This window comes from Elephas maximus, chromosome 16 (genome assembly GCF_024166365.1).
Source record: "Elephas maximus indicus isolate mEleMax1 chromosome 16, mEleMax1 primary haplotype, whole genome shotgun sequence".
Taxonomy (NCBI): domain Eukaryota; kingdom Metazoa; phylum Chordata; class Mammalia; order Proboscidea; family Elephantidae; genus Elephas; species Elephas maximus.
In genome coordinates, this window is record NC_064834.1 from 28,889,110 (window position 1) to 28,913,046 (window position 23,937).

The 23,937-nt window shown below is 40.3% G+C and overlaps 1 protein-coding gene across 5 annotated transcripts in view; it reads left to right on the plus strand.

The window, feature by feature from the left end:
* FAM13C (family with sequence similarity 13 member C) overlaps nt 1–23,937 on the plus strand; it is a 161,016-nt gene that overhangs the window by 67,262 nt on the left and 69,817 nt on the right. The window lies entirely within an intron of this gene.

Sequence of the window (23,937 nt, forward strand, 5' to 3'; positions counted from 1 at the left end):
ACTTGGTCTGCAGTTTGCCGATATTCAGTGGTAAGGCTCAGAGGGGAGGGAGACAGGCAGACTTTATTCTTTCTGCCTTCTTTCACTCCACATGAGAGGTGACGAGGCTTTCCTCCATGATAATGATAATTAGAGATGACAGTGCAGGCATCTTCTTGTTAGAGAAGATTTGCCCTTTATCTAATTTAGCCTTTGGAACTTCCTCATAAAGCTGGCACTCACAGCCCCATGTTATGGGGGGGCGGCCTGAGTCTGGCCAAGAGACATTAAGGCACTTGCCTGATGTTTCACAGGTAGAAAAAGGCTGGGCCAGAATTTGAACCTACAAATGTCTGACTTATGGCATGGCAGATGCAGCTTCTGTTCTGACCCAAGTGGTGCCATTAAGCTCTGATATAGCCCCTGGGCAGGCTCTCTGGTCTACTAGACCTCCTGGAGTCAGCCCAGGAGCCGGGCCAAATGCATGGATGGAAAGCTGCCTGAGGAAAGGTTGGCATTGCATTCTGATGGGAGACTGGCATTGCAGCTGTCTATGGAAAGTCTCTTCTGGAAATAAACAGAAGAAAGAATTCAACCCCTAGTTATGTCAGCTGTCTTTGTAGGATCTTGTGTACGGGAGTATTCACAGCCCTCTCAGTGGAAAGGGAATGGTATACTTCTTAGTATGACCTTTACAAATTTTTTCTAAGGCAGCACATTTTAAGTAAATCAACAACTACAAGGATGATTGGATGTGCTGGGCAATTGTACTTTAAAATGCCTAGAATACTAAATTTAGAATCAAGAGCTTCAAAGGGGTTGAGGGGACACTAAAGGCAAAGTGGCCCACTCTCTTGCTGGATTCATGGACATTTTTATAGGCTTCTTCACAAGTTGCCATCTCTGATCTGCTTATTCTTACTTGACCTCAGGTAACACCTGCTGGACTCAACCATGTCATTTCTCTGCTGATCAGGACATTCTTCCTCCTACTTGAGGCTTCCTTGTAATAAAGTTGTTTTAGGTTTGCTAGAATCAATTTGAAAGAACACTGGTGGGGTGCGATGGTTAAGTGTTGGCCGCTAACCAAAAGGTCAGCCATTAGAATCCACCAGCCACTCTCTGGAAGAAAGATGTGGCAGTCTGCTTATGTAAAGACTACAGCCTTGGAAACCTATGGGGTAGTTCCACTCTGTCCTGTGTTGCTACGAGTTGGAATAGGCTCTATGGCAATGGGTTTGGTTTGGTTTAGAATCAATTTAGGTGGTGACCCTGTGTTCTGCCACTAGCCTGGTGACTGCCTCTCCCAGCAAGAGTAAAAAAAATAGTAAACCAAACCCCTTGCCATCAAATCGATTCTGACTCATAGTGACCCTATAGGACAGAGTAGAACTGCCCCATTGAGTTTCCAAGGAGTGGCTGGTGGATTCCAACTGCTGTCCTTTTGGTTAGCAGCTAAGCTCTTAACCACTGCACCACCAGGACTCTGCTACCCCAGCAAGAATAAGGCCAACTACGTTCACATGCAAGGAGCCCTGGTGGCACAGTGGTTATAGTGTTTGGCTGCTCACTGAAAGGTTGGTAGTTCAAGTCCACCAGCTGCTCCATGGGAGAAAGATGTGGCAGCCTGCCTCCATAAAGATTACAGCCTGGAAACCCTATGGGTCAGGCAGTTCTACTCTGCCCTATAGGGTCTCTGTGCTTCAGAACTGACTTCAAGGCAGCGAGTGTTAATTTTCTTGTTTTATATTCACATGTATATTTCAAAATAGCAAGAAACAAGACAAAAAACAAGACTAAGTCATTCATATATGTGGGTGGAACGTAGGTGGTCTTTTGGGGTGGGAATTGGACAGGGGCTGATGGAAAAACAGAGTATTAGTAATTTATTTTCTCAAAGATGCTGATGTTTGCTAAAGTTAAAACCACTTTATGTCCCATCTGTGGTGGCAAAGGTAACTTTTAACTTCACTATCGCCAGAGGGAAAGTCAGAGATGGAACAGGATTCTATGGTGGAAATCTTTCCCATAGGAATAATTAAGAGCTAACAGTATTTTTTTTTTTTTTTAACAGTATTAAATAAGAATAGTTCAGATGAAGAAACAGAGCAGCAGTTCTTCAGTTTTGGGGGGTTACAGGTTTTTTCGGAGCCCTGGTAGCACAGTGGTTAAGAGGTCAGCTGCTAACCAAATAGTCAGCAGTTGCAATCCACCAGCCGCTCCTTGGAACTCTATAGGGCAGTTCTACTCTGTCTTATAGGGTCGCTATGAATCAGAATTGATTTGACCACAATGGTTTTTTTTGACAGCTTTATTCAGGTTCTCGGAGACCTATGACAATTTTCATCAGAAAAAAAAAAAAAAAATGCACATACCACAAAAGTTTGAATAACGTTTTAGGAGCCTCTTAGACCTCCTATGCACTCTGTGTTAAGAAAGAAACCAAATACAGGGTCACGGGGCAGCCTTTCCTCATTAAGCTGATATTTTCTTCCAGTCCTCAATAGATTAGCTGCTGCTTCTCACACAAGCGGATCTGGCCTCTCTTCCTCTACTCCTTAGCAAACTTCCATAGAATCCCAAATACCTTCTAGTCCTTTTCTCCCCTTTCTCTTTAACCTCCATGCCCTGCTTTCACAGTATCTAGCTTTCCAGCTGGCAGCATTCCAGAATGTTCTGTGCACCATGTCATCAATCAAAGAATCTGATGTTAAGTCACTCATCAGGGGTTATGTTAGGGCAGTTATATGTAATACTGTTAGGTTTAGCATTTATATTGGGATGGTAGCCTTTAAACTATAGTTATTTACCAGAACCATGGTGGCATCACCTAGAAACATTCTAATGGAACTTAAAAAAAAAAATCCACCCAAAACATAGAGAGATTGTGAAATTTTATGAGCTGGTGAAATGTGATCTGAAGCTAAAAACAACTTTGAATTAGGTAGCTCACATTCCTAATAACATTCCTCTTCCGATTTGAGCCAGCATGTAGCCAGGTTCAGGGATATCGTGCCCAGTACGATCTAGATAGAGACATGATACTGTAACAGGACACGCCAGACCTAGGTCTGACTCAAAGTCAGACCTCAGCAGGTGTAAAGTGCCCCCTTCCTGGGGAGAGGGTGAGAATGTTGCTAACATAATGAACACTGTGAGAAAGGGAAGAAAGATCTTTCTGCAGCAAGGAGTTGTCAAGGGGTCACTCTTTATTTGGGTCAGACTTGAAGGAATAGAAAGTCCTCAGAGACTGATTACATCCTTGTAGAAGTGAGATTTTGGAGCTGAGTGAGGTCATCCTGTGGGGTGGGTATTGATCTTCCCATACAAGCCAAGAAGAAATAGTTTGGTACCTATACCTCTCAGAGGATCTTGTGTCGGGCTCTTTCTAGGACAGGAAGCCCTTACTTGTGCCTAAGCTGCAGGGAAGTCTATGAATGTTCTTGAAAAAGTTTGTGTGTATATATGTTGCTTTGTTGTTAAGTGTCATTGAGTTGGTTCCAATTCACAATGACCTATGTACAACAGAATGAAATACTGCCCAGCCCTGTGCCATTCTCACATTCATTGCTATGTTTGAGCCCATTGTTGCAGCCACTATGTCAGTCTATCTCATTGAGGGTCTTTCTCTTTTTCGCTGGCCCTCTACTTTACCAAGCATGATGTCATTCTCTAGGGTCTGCTTCCTCCTGATAATCTGTCCAAAGTAATTTTGATGAAGTCTCATCATCCTCGCTTCTAAGGAACATTCTAGATGTACTTTTTCCAAGACAGATTTGTTCACTCTTCTAGTAGTCCATGAAATATTCATTATTCTTCACCAACATCGTAATTCAAAGGCATCAATTCTTCTTTTGTCTTCCTTATTCATTGTCGAGTTTTTGGATGCATATGTGGCGATTAAAAATACCATGGATTGGGTCAGGTGCACCTAAGCCTTCAAAGTGACATCTTTGCTTTTTTAACACTATAAAGAGGTCTTTTGCAGCAGATTTGCCCACTGCAATACTTTGTTTGATTTTTTGACTGCTGCTTCCATGGCCATTGATGGAGGATCCAAGCAAAATGAAACCCTTCACAACACCAGTATTTTTTCCATTTAGCTTATTGGTCCAGTTGTGAGGATTTTTGTTTTATGTTGAGGAATAATCCATACTGAAGGCTGTAGTCTTTGATCTTCATCAGTAAGTGCTTCAAGTCATCTTCACTTTCAGCAAGCAAAGTTGTGTCATCTGCATATCACAGGTTATAAATGAGTCTTCTTCCAATCCTGATGCTGTGTCTTCTTCATATAGTGCAGTCTCTCAGATTATTTGCTCAGCATACAGATTGAAAAAGTATGGTGAAAGGATATGACCCTGACACATACCTTTCTGATTTTAAACCTATGCAGCAGCTCTACTCTGTCCTATAGGGTCGCTATGAGTTGGAATCAACTCGATGGCCCCGGGTTTGGTTTTGGTATAATATATACATATATATACACATGTACCGTGTATATAGATAGATACATATATATAAATACTGTTCATGATATCCATGTTGGACTTCTATCTTATAGAACTAAGATAATAAATGTATTGTTTCAAGCCACAAATTCATGCTAATATGTTATAGTAGCAGTAGAAGTATACTACCACTGTGTTGGTTTTCTACTGCTAGTGTAACAAATTAATATATATTGTCCAAGGCACAATGATTGGTCCCTATTCACCTGGTGTAACAGAAGATGAAAGAGAGTTAGGAATAAAAAAATAGGAGAAGGATATAGAATGTGTGGCTAATCGCCTCTGAACAACTGCCTTCTTTGTCATGAGACCAGAAGAACTGGATGGTGCCCAGCTACCATTACTGAACAATTTGATCAAAGATCCCACAGAAGAATCTTGATGAATAGGGGGAAAATGCAGAGCAGAATTTCAAATTCTCATGAAGCCTAAACTTTCTGGAGCCATGGAAAGTGAATGAATCCCTGAAGCTATAGCTCTGAGATAATCTATGAACCTTGACCCAAAAGTATCCCCTTAAGTCTTCTTAAAATTGAACAGTAGCTTAACTAGTAAAAAGGTCTTCCTTGAGCATTGTGCTCTTTTAAGAACTATCTATATGGGATCAAATTGACAACAACAACTTAAAAGATGAGATAGAAACCTTACAGGGCAGTGAGTTTATGTTAATGGGGGAGGAACAACTCAGAAAAGGAGGGTAAGAATGGTTGCACATCGCAAAGAATGTAATCAATGTCACTAAATGGTCCGTTGAATTGGTGTATGTTTTGCTGTGTATATTCTCAACAACGACAACAAAATAAGTAAAATTTAAAGAAAAAATTGACATATACTGCATTGGTTTTCTATTGCTACCGTAACAAATTAGCACAAGCTTGTGGCTTGAAACAACACATTTATATTTTACAGTTCTATACGATACAAGTTCAACATGGGTATCACGGGGCTAAAAATACAGGTGTCAGCAGGACTGTATTTCTTTCTGAATGCTTTAGGGAAGTATCCACTTCTTGCTTTTTCTAACTTCCAGAGGCTGCCTTGGCTCATGTCCTGTTCCTCCATCTTCAAAGCCAGCAACGTTGCATCTGTCTGACCATTCTTCCATAGTCACATCTCCCTCTGACCACAGCCAGGAAAGATCTGATTTTAAAAAGTCACGGGATTAGATTAGGCCCACCAAAGTAATCCAGGATAATCTTCCCATGTTAAGGTCCTTAATTTAATCACACCTGTAAAGTCTCTTTTACCATGTAAGGTGACATATTTATAGGTTCCAGGGATTAAGACATGGGCATCTTGGAGGGGACCATTATTCTGCTTATGGCATATGTTTCTTTTTTCCAGGGAAAGCCTCTAAAGCACTTATTAGAATCTCATGTGGAGCTCATGACCCCAGAAAAGTTAGAAACTCTGTCCTAACCTCTTCATACCTCCAAGCTTGCTTGTTCTTCTGAATTCCCTCAACAGAACCAAAGTTAGGTATCATTTTGGCTGCTTCCATCCTATTTCATTGTGCCCCTCCTCCCTTTTGTCATGCCACCCCTACCCCCCATTGTATTCTTTGGCAGTATGGTATCCCAGACCAGAGGCTTCAAATTTGGTGCCCTGCATGCTTACCTGTCACGGAGTCATATTCAATTTGCAGTGTTTTAAAATATTTTGAGCCAATATTTAGAAATCCAGGGTTTTTACAGAATTTTGACTGTCTCTTGAAAAACCTGAAGATACAGCAACAGAGCCTACAATGCCACAAAGCAACGATTATGTGGAGTTGAGAAACAACTGTCGTTTTAAGATGGTACATGAGCTCTCCAGTTTTTCACTCTTCCCACCCTGCCTTCTCCATGTACTTATGCTCTTTGTCTGGCTCCTGTAGGCACTTGATTTATAATGCCTGCTTAAATTCTTTTCTTCCCTGTACCTGCTCATCCTGGGAAATCTGCTAGGTTTCTGGAGCTAAGTCCTTATAAGGTGATGGCTGATTATGTCTTAATGCCACCTTTTCCAAGGTGACATGTTTATGTTTTAATAGGGACCTTCTTTTTTTTTTTTTTCAGTGCATCTGAGTGGAGGAGCATTGTACCACTCCAGCAGGCTCCTCGGTATCTGGTGCTTTGCAAACCGTGTAGAATTACAGAACCATGTTTAGTCGGAGCTAGAAGAAGCCTTAGTAATCACTTACTGCAAGCCCCTCATTTTCTAGTTTGACACCAGAGAATCTGATTTGCTTAAGTTCTCACTCTTTTTGGTAATAGGACCAAGACGAATGCCGTCCATCTATTTAGAGCAGTGACTTGATGAATATGCATTGGTTTGATCAATTTTTATAGCTAAGGCCCGTGCCAGTTTCGTAAACCCTCTGAATTCTAATGAAGTCGGGAATTTCTTATCCAGCTATGTAAATTTACTTTTGAGGGCCATTAACTCGCTTGTGTTTAAAATATTGTATTAAAATTTATGACAACATTAAACACTTAATGCCTTTAAAGATCTTGTCTGCATAAATGGGAGCTATTCTATAGCATTGTCTTAACACTAATAATGTTGGTGGTTACATTTTCGAATTCTTTAGCCTCTTCATCTGGAAGTCCCCAATGGGAGGGGGTTGAAGATTGGAGTAGTCACAAGGATAATGGCCTTTGATGGCTTTGACTATTTTTGTGACATTCCAGATAAAAGAAAAAAATGGGAGGCATTGTTCCTATATGGAAAGAGGAAGATTTGTTGGCAGCAACTTTTCCATGGGGGGTAAATCCTTTCATCTTTTATTTTTGGGATAGCCAATGTGTGTGTGTGTTTTAATAGCAAATTGTTTCTTATTTAGATGTTTTTCTTGGAGGTAAGCAGGGCCTGAATGATTTTTACTAAAAAAAAAAAGAAAGAATGTATAAAAGGCTGAGCACCCAGAGATTTTTGATAATAAGAAAGAAAAAGATCTTCCTTCTTGGACTGGACTGGATTAGAAATACCAGCATGTCCTCTCTTCCCATGAGTGTAATCTCAGAGTTTTGTCTTGTTTTTGTTTGTTGTACTGGGGGGAGGGCTATGAGGTAGAGACAAAAAAACAGCTTATCTTGACAAATCTGGAGAATCCCTGGTACGCTGTTGGGTAATGAATGGGTTCTAAGATAAACTTTATTCCATAGGAAGGGAGCCCTATAGTAACGCCTCTCCTTCACCTCACCCCACTACCCATATAAGTGCAGAAACAATATTTTGAAATGGAAAAAAAAAATCCCAATTAAGGGGAGACGCAGGCTCTTATGTCTGTCAAGTGACCTTGGGCACATCACTCAAATCCTTGGATCTTCTCCTCTAACATGAGGTGTTTGTGCCAAGTAATATCTGCCTCTTCCAGCTTTAACTTTTAAAATACTCACCACTGGATGTCTGAAGAGTTAGCCATGGAAAGACTTGAGCTTAATAATACAAGGTGTTGCAGTCAAAGCTAAAAATAATTCCCCCTGATGTTGTGGGGGGGAACCCCATACCAAATCCTTAAACTGCTGATTGAAAAAGAACCCACACTTGATTATTTTGGGAATGAAACTCTTTTTTTTTTTTTTTTTAAGTAGTTTGCCCTTGGCCCCTTGAAATTGTTAGCATTTACCAGACAATGATTAGTCATGATGATAAAAGGGAAACTGAGATACATTCTCTCATTTAAAAAAAATAACCAGAATGAAGTAAGTGAAATATTGTTATATTGGAAAATACAGAAAATTCCAAGGAAATAAAAATGTCTTATAATCTTACCACTCAGATTGATATGTGTTCTGATTGTCTATGTGTTTGACTGATATGTGTTCGTATGTTGTTGCTATTGTTTTGATGTTGGCATAAAAAAGAATTGTGTATGAGAGGACCTTCCTTATGCCGTGGGATTTGACTCTTCTAGAAACACTATTTATTTCAAGCAGGCTCAAGAGCAGAAAGATAGACCAGAGCTCCTTCTGACTACACAATATCTTTAGTGTGGTTACTTAACATAAAACCATTAGCTGAGTAATGTAGTAGTAGGTTAATTATCACAAGGCCAGTGAGCTCATTTATGGGTAAAGTGACTACAGTTGATTTTTCATAACAAATATTCTATCATACAATTTTCTATGTGAAACATGTTTTACAAGCTTTGATTTCATCATAGCCCTGTGTTAGAAATCAGAATCCTGGGAGCTCAAACAGAAAACTTTGTACTTAAATCTGACTAACTTGGAATAGATTCAGGAGAGAAACTGCAATAATGTAATAAGAGACAAATGTTGTTAGGTGACTCATAGACGCCCAATGTGACAGAGTAGAATTGCCCCATAGGGTTTCCTAGGCTGTAATTTTTATAGGAGTAGGTTGTCAGGTCTTTTCTACTGTTAAGCAACTGAATGGATTTGAATCACCAACCCTCCGGTTAACAGTGTAGCGTCTAACCGTTGTACAACTGGAGTTCCTTATAAGAGAAAACCAACCAAACCTGTTGCCGTTGAGTTGATTCCAACTCATGGAGACCCTGTAAGAAACAGAATGTATAAATTTAAACCTGATTCCTGAGGTCTTGGAATGTAGCTATTCTTCAATTTACTCTCTTTATCTTCCCAATAAGGGAATGGCTACTCCAGTATATCTGTCACAGTATTCGTCGACAAAGTTATTCCTTTTTGAGACTTATATTAAATTCTATACACACACAAAGGGAGACACAAAACTCTCCCCCTCTCTTTTTCTTTCTCTTTCCATATATAAAAAAGTATACATATACATTTAAAAAAAAGGTTTTTTTTATGTATATGTATATGTATGTATTTTCATTTCAACCAAGGCTGGATTAAAACATACTTTGGATTGAAATTTTTTCATACATAAACAAAATGTAGAGGTTTTATTATATGTAACAAAATCTTAGAGGCACATTGCAGTGCAACTTTTTCCCCACATAATGTATTTTTCTATATCATTAAATATTTTACAATATATTTAACGACTGTGAAATATTTCATTCTGTGGTTATACCATATATAAAAAAAAACCAAAACCAAACCTGCTGGCATTGAGTCGATTCCAACTCATAGCGACCCTATAAGACAAAGTAGAACTGCCCCATAGGGTTCCCAAGGCTGTAAATCTTTTATGGTAGAAGCCTGCCATATCTTTCTCCTGTGGAGTGGCTGGTGAATTCGAACCCCTGACCTTTCGGTTAGTAGCTGAGCACTTAACCACTGTGCCACCAGAGCTCCTTATACCATATATCCAAAAAACAAAAACCCAAACTCATTGCTGTCAAGTCGATTCTGACTCATAGCAACCCTATAGAAAGAGTAGAACTGCCCCATAGGGTTTCCGAGGAGCAGCTGATGGATCTGAACTGCTGATCTTTTGGTTAGCAGCTGAGCTCTTAACCACTGCACCACCACTAATTCCAAATTATTGGACATTTTGATTACTTCTAGATACTCATCATTGTAGATATTGCTACAGTGAACATCTTTATAGAATAACCTTTATATACATCCATTATAGTTTCCTTTGTTTGTGCTTAAGGTTCCAAGGATGTCTAGGCACGAGATGTGAAATGGTTAGCTGAAATAAAATTTAGGATATACATTTTTCAGTTATCTGATCCTGGAAGAAGATAGGAACATAATAGGTAATTGACCATTATGAGAGAACCACATAGAAGATCATGTGGCTGGATTTCTGTTAGTGTTGGAATCGTAGGATGGTGGCTATGGTGGAACATTTGAGACAATTCAGTCCAATTCCCTCTGCCATATTTGTGTGTTCACTTGATACTTTTATTTAGTACACTAGCCCTGGTGGTTTTCTAGTTCAAATTTGCTGAGGGCAAAGTGCCTCCAGCTCTAACTCTCCCAGGGGAAGTTGGAAAGTCAAGTGGGGTGTGGACTAATTCTATGTTGCCTCACACGTCTCAGGCCTGTGGCATCTTTGGCCCTAGCCCACTGAATGCTGGTTGCCATTCCCAGCCTCTGTACCAATCCCGAATAACCTTCCAATTTCCTAAATGTGCCCAGGGGATGGACCACCACCCACTTGAGAAATGCCGATCTGCTTGATGGTTACCTTATTTAAAACCATGTGTTATGGAACTTTTTATTAACATGGGCATATGTTCTTGATATATTTGTAAGTGATAAAAAGCCATTAATAACAATTGCAATGTAATCATGTTTTTGTTTAATATATAATATATAGAAACATATAGTGGAAAACATAAATCAACATTTTCTTGGTGGTTACTTTTGAGTGATTTAAAAATATTCTTTATGCTTTTGCTTTCCGAGTTTTTCCCATTGAGCCCCCGCTAAATTTTTTAATTGGAAAAAGTGGTAAGATTATAAATGCAGAGACAATGATAGCATGTACTGCCCAGGATACAGAACCATCACAAATGTGTTACAGTGTCTACAATCCTGTAAAGTTGCCTTACTTTCCTTGTTTTTTACCTGTCATATCTTAGTCTGGGGCAGATAAGAATATTAGGAGAGTATTTTTATTCACAAGGTTTTCACTGGCTAATTCTTTTCAGAAGTAGACTGCCAGGTCCTTCTTCCTAGTCTGTCTTAGTCTGGAAGCTCAGCTGAAACCTGTCCACCATGGGTGACCCTGCTGGTATCTGAATATTGGTGGCATAGCTTCCAGCATCATAGCAACACCCAAGCCCCCACAGTATGACAGACTGACATACGTGGGGGGATGGATTGACACAGTGGCTGAAATAATGGGCTCGGGCATAACAACAATTGTGAGGATGGCGCAGGATTGGGCAGTGTTTCGTTCTGTGGTACATAAGGTCGCTATGAGTTAGAATCACCTCGAAGGCACCTAACAACAACAACAACATTAGCAGGGTATTAGGAGCTTTTGTTTGTTTTCGGCTAGCTGGGGGAAATTTAAAAGGAATTTTGATCATTATTGTGAATTTTATGGTTTGGGTCGTTGGGACCAGAAAGCAGATATTGAAAGTGATTTTTACAGAGCCAGATGAAGTTTAAGACCAGAACTTATATTCTAGACACCTCTTTCCTTGAATGTTTCACTCTGTGAATAGAAAACATCCTCTCAATCCCTTAAACAGAGAAAGCCTCTCAGAGGTTCAAGAGAACAAGAGATTTTGCCTGCAGATGCCAGGGACAAAGGAAATACCAAGGCCCATTCAAATGCAGGTGGGGGTCCCTGAGGAGAAAGGCCAAAAAGGGCTGGAAGCAGGAGTAGCCAGACTTCAGAGGCATCTTAGACAATGCCTTGAATTTAACACCAACAAATGAAAACAATCTTGTCCACACCCAGCCTATTGCATAAATCCAAACACACTTAATAGAGCCCCAGAGAAGGGCTGAGAAAACATATCCAACAAACTATTAGTGTCAAAATCGTAGGCAGACCTGGATGCTAATTCAAGCTTTGCTACTTCCTTGGACAAATTCCCTAAACTCCCTGGGCTTTGGTTTCTTCAGATGTGCAATGGAAATGAAAATACAGGCAGTCCCTGGGTCACGAATGGAACGAATTTGTAGGTAAGTCAAAACAGGCACATAGGGTCCTTATTTAGCCTTACTTTTTAGCAGCTTTGAGTTGGAACTGACTTGATGGCAATGGGTTTTTTTTTTTTAGCGAATAGCTGTGTCTGCTAATCAAAAGGTTGGCAGTCCGATTCTACCGGGCGCTCCTTGGAAACTCTATGGGCAGTTCTCCTCTGTCCTATCGGGTTGCTGTGAGTTGCAATCGGCTTGATAGCAACGGGTTTGGTTTTTTGGTTTTTAGTCCAAGAAAAGGCTTGAAGCCTTTTCAATGATTTAAAAGCTGCAGGTGCAGCAAGTGAAGGTGATAGTGGCGAAGATTTGTTGCAGTTAGGGGTTGGTTCAGTGTTTTCAAAGTGAGGGCAAACCAACATAACATTAAAAGGCAAGTAGGAACTTTGCAACCCAGGGACTTATTGTATGATTCAGTGCCAGAAACCTTCCTTCCTGCTCAAGGTTTTACTTCCAGGGAAAGGGAAGCCAGCTGGCTTAGCTCAGGTCACACGTTCATCCCTCTACATGGAATGATGGAGGGCCAGTTTCTCAGGTTGTTGTCAGAAGAAGTGAGATTGGAGATAAAAAGTGTTGGGCAGATAAAATCAGTCAGTTGTGTTGGGGTAGTTTGGGGATATGGGGAAAGCTTGAAACCGGTAGGAGAAGAGAATTTACTTAAGGTAACTGAAAACAAAAAGTGTTAGCTCTTCCTGGTTGAATTTGTGCGTGACAAAAATCTGATAAGACCAGAATCAATGGAGGGCTCCCTTACTTGTGTTTCAGACTGGCATTGCCCTTCACTGCATCTATCACTGAACTGGGTCTTCATTTGTGTGATTATTTTTTTCTCTTTCCCCAACTGTAAGTTCTAGGAAGGCAGGGAGTTTTATGCCTACGTGGTTCACTACTTTCTTAAATTAGGTTTCTCCTGAAAGCAGCGCCTGATACGAGGACTTGGGTACTGGAAGGTGATCCCAGGAAGTGGAAGACAGGGAAGGAGGAACAGCCAGTGATGGGTGTGTTACTGAGTAGTTATCACTGTTGGTAACTGGAGAGCAGTCGCCGGGGGGCCTCTCTGAGAAACTGAATAGAAAATACCTCAGAATTATCCCTCTGGGAGGCAGGAGTATTTATCCACCAGTCCTCCTCTCCATTGGTTGAGGGTTGTCCCCGGGAGTTACCTCTCCTATACTTCTTGGCTGAGAGAGTGGGTCTCTACCTCAGAAAAACCTTGAGGCAGAAAAGTGAAGAGATATAGCAGGGACCTGCGAGGGAGCAGAACTGTCCACGGAGCTGTAGCCACTCTGTCTCTTGGGCAGAGCACCGCCTAGCACAGGGAGCAGGTGTCTAATCATTATCTGCTGACTAAGTGAATGAAATAAATACGATGATGCAATCAAAGAGCTCTGTATCCTGCTTAGCCACAACAAGTACTCAGCAAATCAGGGGCTCCTTTCGTAATTATTACCCAGTACCCAGTGCCGTCAAGTCGATTCCGACTCATAGCGACCCTATAGGACAGAGTAGAACTGCCCCATAGAGTTTCCAAGGAGCACCTGGCGGATTCGAACTGCCGACCCTTTGGTTAGCAGCCTAATAATTTATTATTAGGGCCTGTCTCTAGCCTGGTCCCCATGAACAAAATTGTTGGATCCCCTGTCACCAGCATCCCATCCCAAACTCTTCCTTTCTGGTTTGTGGGATGTTTTGAACCACGCCCATGGCTACGTCTACTTTTCTTCCCTCTGCCAGCCCTGATACTAACTTCTTGGGCCCTGACTTTCTGCCCACCCATTCTCTGGTGTGGTCTTGGCTGCTTTTGGGCTCTGATCCAGCTCACCAAAGTAAGAAGTATGGATTCCAGTGCAGTCAGGGCTACCTTGTTTACTGAGTTTCTCATAGTATCTTCGCTATGGGACACAGCCATTCCCTCTCCTAGAATGTGTTCCCTGGAAGGCCAGGCCAGAAAGTCATGCCTGTACTCATAAAAGCCCCTCACCAGTGTCTCTAGCCACTGGCCTCCTTCCAGACTTTGGTACTTGAACTTTTAGGATAATGTTTCCTATTTAAGAACCCTCTGAAGTGCTTGTTAAATACAAGCTACCAGTCCACCCCCCTGGAAATGTGCATTGAGTAGGTCTGGTGTTTAGTAAGTATACCAGTTGATTTTAGTAAGTTTACCAGTTGAGCCTTATTTTGAGAGAAGTATAAGGTAGGAGGTGTACTGATGGGACTTGGGTCCCAGCTACTGACTGGGCAGCATGTTAGTAGGGACCAGTGTCCTGCCTCCTGCCATGAAACCTTTGTTCCCTTTATGGGCTTTGATTGATCTGGACAAGTAGATACATGAATTGGAAAGTCAGTTCATGAACGTCTATTGACTTCTAGCTCTGTTTCCTGCTTGTAGTCTCTTTGGGAATCATTTTAAACTCTGTGCCTTGGTTTCTTTACCTTTGAAGTTGGCTGCCCAACATTTGACCTCAGTTTTTAGCACAAAAATTTGGTAAGAATCAATAAAAGAATATCTTTCCTGTACCATAACACTCCTTAGAGAAAGGAGCTTTATATTTACTGACGTTGAGAGCTGTTATTGTTGCTAATAATATTACTGGAATTTATTGGCACCTTCTCTGTGTCTGCATATAGAGCTATTGTTTGTACATGAAGAATGCTTTCCTCAGAGGGTTGTCCTCTTGGGATAGACTTTTTGTTTTCGAAAGAGTTTCAGGAAGCAACATTCATACAGCCAGCCAACATTCATCTGGGTATACATTAGTGTATCCCAAGTGTTGCTTTCTAATACAGAGGCTCAATTGAATGCAGTAGAATATCTTGAACTCTTAAGATGTGATGTGAGGCAGGCACTGTTCAGCTTTAAGGCTCTGATTTTATGCAAAGCACTCTGAAAAGTTTGTTGACTGCTTTCCTTTTTCTCTTTCTGCCCAAGTTTTCTAAATTGGGGCTTAGAAAGCCACTTGCTAGTGCTTAGCAGGCCTCCTCACTATGAGTGGAGAGTCATCTCATCTTGCAGGCCCTGACAGCATGACACAGGTTGGGGGTGGAGATGGAGCATGAGTCGTATCATAATCATTAATATATCAGAATTGACAGCTGCCCATAACACTAGCATTAACAACTTATTAAACAAACATTTAAATACCCACTATGTGCCAGGTACCGTGATAGATCATAGAGATAAAATTTTAACAAGACTCATATGGCCCCTGCCTCATAGAGCTTACTGTCATGAGAGACAATTATATCATTAAATGAATACGTGATTAGGAACTGAAAAGTGCTACATAGCAGAAGTAGCAAACCACAATACAGTAAAAACATGTAAATGGGACCTAATTAGAAGCTACCAAGAAAATGTGGTATCTAAAGGATGACTGCTTAAAGGATGACTGCAGCAGTCAAGAAATCAAGAGATGTATTGCATTGGGTAAATCTGCTGCAAAGGACCTCTTTAAAGTGTTGAAGAGCAAAGATGTCACCTTGAAGACTAAGCCATTGTATTTTCATCATATGCATGTGAAAGCTGGACAATGAATAAGGAAGACCGAAGAAGAATTGACGCCTTTTGAATATACCATGGACTGCCAAAAGAATGAATAAATCTGTCTTGGAAGAAGTACAGCCAGAATGCTCCTTAGAGGCAAGGATGGCAAGACTGCATCTTATATACTTTGCACATGTTGTCAGAAGGGATCAGTCCCTGGAGAAGGACATCATGCTTGGCAAAGTACAGTGTCAGCAAAAAAGAGGAAGCCCCTCGACGAGGTGGATTGACACAGTAGCTGCAACAATGAGCTCAAGCATAACAACGATTATGAGGATGGCTCAGGACTGGGCAGTGTTTCGTTCTGTTGTGCATGGGGTCGCTAGGAGTCGGAATCGACTCGATGGCACCTAACAACAACAAAGGATGACTGAGTTAGCTAAGAGAAAAAGTAGAGAGGGAAGAACATTCGGAGCAAAGGGACAGCAAATATGAAGGTCCTGAGGTGGAAAGGACCATGTTGTATGCAAGAAACTGAAAGGATGTCAGCATAGCTGAAGCACAGAGAGAAAGAAAGATGCAAGGTGAGGTTGAAGAGGTGGACAGACACCAGGTCCTTCAGGATATTGCAAGATATTTTAAGAAATTTGGTCTTTCCATTCAATGAGAAAAGAATAGTATTACCAGCAAATGGTGCTGGAACAACTGGATATCCACAGGCAAAAAATGAAGTTGGACTCCTACTTCATACCATATATAAAAATTAACTTAAAATGGATCAAAGACCTAAACGTAAGAACTAAAACCATACAATTCTTAGGAGGAATCATAGACATAAATTTCATGACCTTAGATCTGGCAGTTGATTCTTCTATATGACACCATAAGTATGAGCAAAAATAAAAAATAGATAAACTGGACTTCATAAAAATTAAAAACTTTTATGCATCAAAGGATACTATCAACAAAGTAAAAAGACAGCCTATAGGATGGGAGAAAATATTTGCAAACCATATGTCTGTTACAAGTCTAGTATCTGGAATATATAAACAACTCAATAACAAAAAGACAACCCAATTTAAAAATGGGCAAAGCTCTTGAATATACACAAATTGCCAACAAGCACATGAAAAGATGATCAACCTTATTAGTAATCATGGAAATGCAAAACAAAACCACAATGAGATACCACTTCATACCCCCTAGGTTGACTATAAAAACAAACAAACAAACCAACAAACAAAAAGAAACAAAAGGGAAGATAACAAATATTGGTGAGGATGTGAAAAAATTGTAATCCTCATATGTTGCTGGTGAGAATGTAAAATGGTTCAGCTGTTATAGAAAACAATTTGGCAGTTGTTCAAAAAGTTAAACATAGAGTTACCATTCTTGTTGTTAGGTGCTATTGAGTGGGTTCCAACTCATAGCTGCCCCATGTCCCATAAAAGGAAATACTGCCTGGTCCTGCGCTATCCTCACAATTGTTGCTGTTTCAGCCCATTGTTGCAGCCACTGTGTCAATCCATCTTGTTGAGGGTCTTGCTCTTTTTTTTGCTGATCCTCTACTTTACCAAGCACGATGTTCCACTTCAGGGACTGGTCTTTCCTGATAACATGTCCAAAGTATATAAGACAGAGTATCTCCATCCTCGCTTCTAAGGAACATTCTGGCTGTACTTCTTTCAAGACGTAAGTGTTCTTTCCACTTCTAGGTGTATACCCCAAAGAAATGGAAACAAGTACTCAAACAAAACTTTGTGCATGAATGTTCATAGCAGCGCTATTCACAACAGCCAAAAGTTGGAAACAACCCAGATGTCCCTCAACTGATGAATGGATAAACAAAATGTGGTATATCCATACAAAGGAATATTGTTCAGCCATAAAAAGGAATGAAGTAATGAAATATACAACAACATGGATGAACCTTGTAAACATTATGCTAAATGAAAGAAGCCTGTCAGAAAAGCTCACTTATTGTTTAATTCCATTTATATGAAATATTCAGAATAGGTAAATCCATAGAGAGATAAATAGTTAAATCCATAGAGAAATATTAGTGGTTGACAGAGGATGAGAGTAGCAGGGGGAATGGGGAGTGACTACTTAGTGGGTGTGGAGTTTCCATATGTGGTTATCAAAGTGTCCTGGAAGTATATAGAGGTGATGGTTGCACAATGTGGTGAATGTACAAAATGGTTATTTTATGTTATGTGGAAAAAAAACAACCCACTGTTGTCGATTCTGACTAATAGCAACCCTGTTGGGCAGAGTAGGACTGTCTCACAGAGTTTTCAAGGAGTGTCTGGTGGATTTGAACTGCTGACCTTTTGATTAGCAGCCGCAGCACTTAACCACTACGCCACCAGGGTTTCCAAGTTTACTTCAATTAACAAAATACTTTGTGAGAAAAAAAGAATTTTTATCTTTATATTAAGGGCAGTGTGTAAAAGAGTAGTGACAAGATCAATGTTTAGGAAATGGTTCGGGGAGGTTAGAGAGGAAGTGGACATACCAGCAAGGAAGCTATAATTGTCCAGGTAGTCCAGATGAGAGATGATGGTGGCTTGGCCTAAGGCGGTGGTGGTAGTGCAGATGGAAGGGAGAGGACAGAAGCAAATGCTATTGGACTTGGTAATAAATTAGCTATCGGACTTGAGGGGGAGGAAAGTGTTAGATGACTCTCAGATAACTTTCATGTATAATAGGCTTGATGGTGGTCCTCTTCACTGAGGCAGAGAACACTGAGACAGTCCGCTAAGGAGGTGGGTATTATAAGTTCTGGACCTGATGATTATAAGTTTGAGACATCCGAGTAGAGAGATAGACAGTTGGCTTCATCTGGAAAGGTTTTGGCTGGAAGTAGAAATTGGCTCATAGATGGTAATTGAAGCAACTGGAATGGATGAAATTGCCTGAGGAAACGGTATGGAGTAATAGGAGGGTTTAGGCTGGATCTTGAGGAACGTTTCCTAGTGGATCAGTAAGAAAAGCATAAACTGGGGAGGAGAAGCTCAAGAGAGTAGGAAAACTAAGACTGTGGTTCCTCTTCTGAAACAATTTTTACTCTAATTGGGCAAAGGATGCATATATTGAAGTAGCTTGCTTGTTTAGATCACTTTCCAGGCAGATTTGTAAATGGTTCAAGCAGTACCTTTAAAGATCATGTGTAGTCTCTGTGTCATCATGTTCCAGATGGTGTCACCCATATTATTATGACAAATGCTTGCTTCATAAGTTTGAGGGGTTAAAGTGCTTAGCTTCTGTGCCTGACACATAGTGCTCAGCCAATGGGGGCATAGTTGCTACTGCCTAAGGGCAATCAGCTAGCAGCTAGTTAAAACCCAGATCTTTCTGCTGGCTGCCTTCACTTTACCAAACTGCTCAAGTAGATGAGGTGTTATTTGAGAGATTACAGCGCATACAAATAGTGAGTAATGGAAGTGGCCTTGTTAACAGAGTTGAGTGTTTGAACACCATTCCTTAGGAATTCTACCTGGAAAGAAACTTAACACTGATGTAGTAATTCAGCTCAGAGATCACCGTTTTAGGATTTGAAGCTATTTAGTTATATTTGCCTACATTTTTGGAAAAAAAAAAGCATATCTTTTACACTATTTCTTCTGTTAGGTTTCTATTTTTTTAAGTAAAAAATGAGTTTATGGGGTTCTAAGGAAAATAAACATCAATTTTTAGCAGTACTCTCAGGGATATGAATCAAATATATACAGTACAACATGTTATAATAGCTGAACAAGCTCAATTGTTGAATTTGTAGGAAGAACCCTTTGGATTATCTTGGTCTCATTTATTAGAGCATATTAGAAAAATATACTCTATTTTTTTGGTTCTGGGTATTAGAAAAACGCTCTAAGAAGAGAATAAAGATTTCTTTTGTGTGTGATACACCAGGAGGGAATCTTCCATTTTGTGGTAAATTATCTTTGTGAGTCTGATGTTGTACCTAATTAGAAAATATCACCTGTAGAAAAGAAAAATTCCCAAAGTTCTCTGCTTTCATCTGCTAATTTAGTTATAGTTAAAATTTTTATATAAATCTAAAATCCTGAGCTAAAATACTGCTTTTTCACAAATTATCAGCCTCTGTGGTTTGACCCTATCCTCAGGCCAAGACAAATATCTTAACCCTTAGTTGGCTTTGCTGTTTGAATTCCAGTACACCTCTGAAGGGAAGGCCACTGCAGGACCCTACAGGCTGACTCAACACGTTTTAGATTTCCAGCAACGTGGGGACACTAAAGTTTTCTTTAGAAAAGTTGTGCCTCACTGGGTTGTTCGGGATTGTGGAGTCAAAAAATCTAGGGAGAAGTTCTTTTAAATTTCATTACAGAAGTTTTGTGTTTCTCTATTGAGAAGTGTTCTTATTTTGAAATTATATGGTGATGGTGGTGGTGGTGATGGTGGTAGTGGTGGTGGTGGTAATGGTGGCATTGATGATGATAGTGGTGGTGGTGGTATTGATGATGGTGATGGTAATACTGATGGTGGTGATGGTGGTGGTGGTGATGGTGGTGATGATGGTGGTGGTGGTGGTGTTGATGATGGTGGTGGTGGTGATGGTGGTGATGGTGGTGGTGGTGCCAGTGGTAATGGGAATGGTGGTGGTGATTGGCAGCACTGTACTCTCATCAGTGCTGAGGGCCATAATTGGGCTTTAAGAAGTATAGACTGCCTTTCCCATTGCATGGGCCTGGGCTAAAGTGCAGAGTTGTGCTGGAGTTGGCAGAGTATACTGACTGGCCTTCTTTTCTTTGCCCTCTCCAGAAACATATATTTGATACAGATGTAAGTGGGCAGCTTTCTTATTATTGTTTTGGGTGGATGGAGGCAAGAGGATTAGAAGGAATTTTTCAATGTGACCCAATTTTTGTGTTTAGGCCAGCTTCCATCTAGGATTATACATGGTTCAAGCAATATCTGTAAAGATCTTAAAAAGAAGGGAATTTGACTCTTAAAAAGACCAGACTTAATGGTCTGACTGAGACTAGAAGGATCCCAGTGGTCATGGCCCCCAGACCTTCTGTTGGCCCAGGATAGGAACCATTCCCAAAGCCAACTCTTTAGGCAGAGATTGGACTGGACAATGGGATGGAGAGGGATGCTGGTGAGGAGTGAGCTTCTTGGATCAGGTGGACACTTGAGACTATGTTGGCATCTCCTGCCTGGAGGGCAGATGAGAGGGTAGAAGGGGTTAGAAGCTGGTGAAATGGACACGAAAAGAGAGAGTGGCTGTCTCATTAGGGGGAGAGTAATTGGGAGTATGTAGCAAGGTGTGTATATAAGTTTTTGTGTGACAGACTGACTTGATTTGTAAACTTTCACTTAAAGCACAATAAAAATTAAAAAGAAAAAAAAGACGGAAATTTGAGACAGTCTAGCTACTGTTCCATTTCTCTTCTTTTTGTTAATTTTCTCCTATCTGTCTCTACCTCTCCCTTTCCTCTTCACCATTCTAATATTGTACCTATGTTATGATTTCTGCTTTACTGAAATCATCTCCAGGCTGTGTGTTAGTTTTATCCCCTTCTTTTTAAGATTCCATTACATTGCATGTCCCCCTAAATGCATAGACTCTCTACTTGTTTATTATTATCTCCCCAACACAGTACTAGGTGCATAGTAGGCATTCAGATGGTTATTAAATTAAAGCACCTGTCATGCTCGATGTAGCCCTGGTGGTACAGTGGTTAAGAGCTCGGCTGCTGAACAAAATGTTGGCAGATCAAATTCACCAGCTGCTCCTTGGAAACCCTATGGGCCAGTTCTATTCTGTCCTATAGGGTCACTATGAGTAGGAATGAACTCAATGGCAACAGTTTTTTTTTTTTAAATCATGCTTGAGACCAACAGTTCTCACACTTGCTCTGGGGGTTGATCTAATGGGTTAAGAATAGTTTTCCTAGAAGATAATGTAAATATATTACATGTAGGCTGTTCTCTGCATCTCAATAATATATACTGTATTTTTAAAAAACTGTATTTCTCCTTTCTTCCATTAATTTTTGCTACTTGTTTATTTGTCTTACTGTCTGGTATCACTCATCAACAAGAAACCCTGGTGGTGCAGTGTTAATTTCTCCTCTGCTAACCAAAAGATTGGCAGTTTGAACCCACCAGCTGCTCTGCAGAAGAAAGATGTGACGATCTGCTCCTGTAAAGATTGCAGCCTTGGAAACCCTATGGGACAGTTCTACTCTGTCCTATAGGGTCATTAAGAGTTGGAATAGCCTGGATAGCAATTTTTTTTTTTTTTAAGACACTCATGAACAGGCAGCTGGCACCAAAGTCCTAGAGAAATTTGTGTTTAAAAAGTGTAAACTGGTAAATACTCTTTCCAGTAAGAAACACAATGCTCCCATTTTTTCTGGTACTACCAGACCTCTGCAGAAGTGTAGTTTGAGAACCCCTTGAAGGTTACGAAGAAATTAAGAGCCAGTCAAAGTTTTACATGTTACTGAGTAACAAACAAAAACAAACAAACAAAAAAAACATTGCCATCAAGTCGATCCCAACACATAGCAACCCTATAGACAGAGTATAACTGCCCCACAGGGTTCCCAAGCAGCAGCTGGTGGATTCAAACTACTGACCTTTTGGCTAGCAGCTGTAGCAGTTAACCACTGCACCACCAGGGCTCCATCAGGTAGGATGGGTTAATCCCTGTCCCCAAGAGTCCTTGCGCCCCAGCCCATACCTGTGGATTCAGTTCTGAGTCCTTTTGCCCATATTTGGGGAAAGAGCTACTTTGTATTTTTTGAAGCCTGGAAATCACAGTTTGTGGTACAGGGGATTGATGGAAATAAGATAGGTGCATCAGCAATATTCTTCTTCTCTTTCTTCTCACTTGAACTATCCATGAACTCAGGGTTGGGAGCCTCTTACATGCAATGAGAAATGCTGGTGGTTTGTGCAGGCTTGGTAGACATCGGTAGCCCAGTCCATCAGTTTGACCTCACAATTTTCATATTTTACCGTTTTCTTGCTTTTCTCATTAAAAGTAAATTGCTTGCCTGTGGACTGAAAGAAGTTTGCATTCTTAAGAATATTTTGAAGAAGTTGGGCTTGTGGCGTTTAGAAGTGTGTCTCATGGCATTTAAAAATGATTAATCTTGTTGACCATTTAGAAGATACATATGCTTTCTTCAAGATTCAAATTGAGGCAGACTAATAAGTGTAAATAATTATGTCCCCAAATAAAACTTTTTATAAATGACCTAACACTGACTAAACCTTTTCTTCATTAAGATAGCTGGCATTTTTACAAAGATAATAACTATAATTTAGTATGTTTATTATTATAATAGCATGCAAACTGCTGGAGAAAAATTTGAATGTTATATAATAGATATCTTTGGACAAGTCATGATTTGGAGCTAAGCATCGAAACTGGGATTTTTTTTTTTAAGTTAAATTAAAAAAAAAGATTTAGAGTAAATTAGGCCTTGTTTTAAGTCCCCACTCTCCCTTTTTTTTCCTTTTCAGAACTAACTATGCAGTGGCAAAACCCAGCTAGTTTCACATCACAGCAATTACTGTAATATTTATTATGTTAGTTGAGATAGGATGGGATTTCCAAACAACACATTTGTTCACATTCATTCACAGATCACATTCATTCATTTAAAATACATTTACAGGTAGTCCCTGACTTATGACATATTAGAGTTGTTACAAACCCACACTTACAAACATATGGGTTTTTTTTGTGCATCTAGTAATGGAACCCTGGTAGCACAGTGGTTAAGAGCTTGGCTGCTGTCCAAAAGGTCAGCAGTTGGAATCCACTAGCTGCTCCTTGGAAGCCCTGTGGGGCAGATCTGCTCTAACCTATAGGGTCATTATGAGTCGGAATTGACTCAACAGCAATGGGTTTGGTTTATCATTAGGAATATGTGCTACATACACTGTTGCAGCATGTAATTTGCTGATGTTGTCATCCTCAGATGTTATGACTGACTGTTCAAAACACTGCTGTATAGCAGGCAATAATGAAAACTAAAAATATATATATGTATAAAAAAAATTTTTTTTTTTATATATATAAAAGAGGTATTGGACTTATGTCTGAACTGACTGATGATGTAGTTGTTGAAATAGAATCCGCTCGTAAGTCGGGGTCTACCTGTACTAATTTGTGCCAGGTACTGAATATTTAGCAGTGTAGGACATAATAACTGCTTTCTTGGAGCTTACATTTTAGTGTACAAAGCACAAATAAGCGGATATATTTCAGATGGTGAGAAGTGGAAGAGGAAAATGTACAGGACGGTGTGATAGAGCATGAGAGGGGGCTGCTTCTAGTTAGAGTGGTCAGAAGGTTATTGGGGGAGGTGACATGGGAGCCGAGCTGATGTGCCAATGATGAGAAGAGTCAGTTGTATGATAATCTGGGGAAGAGTAA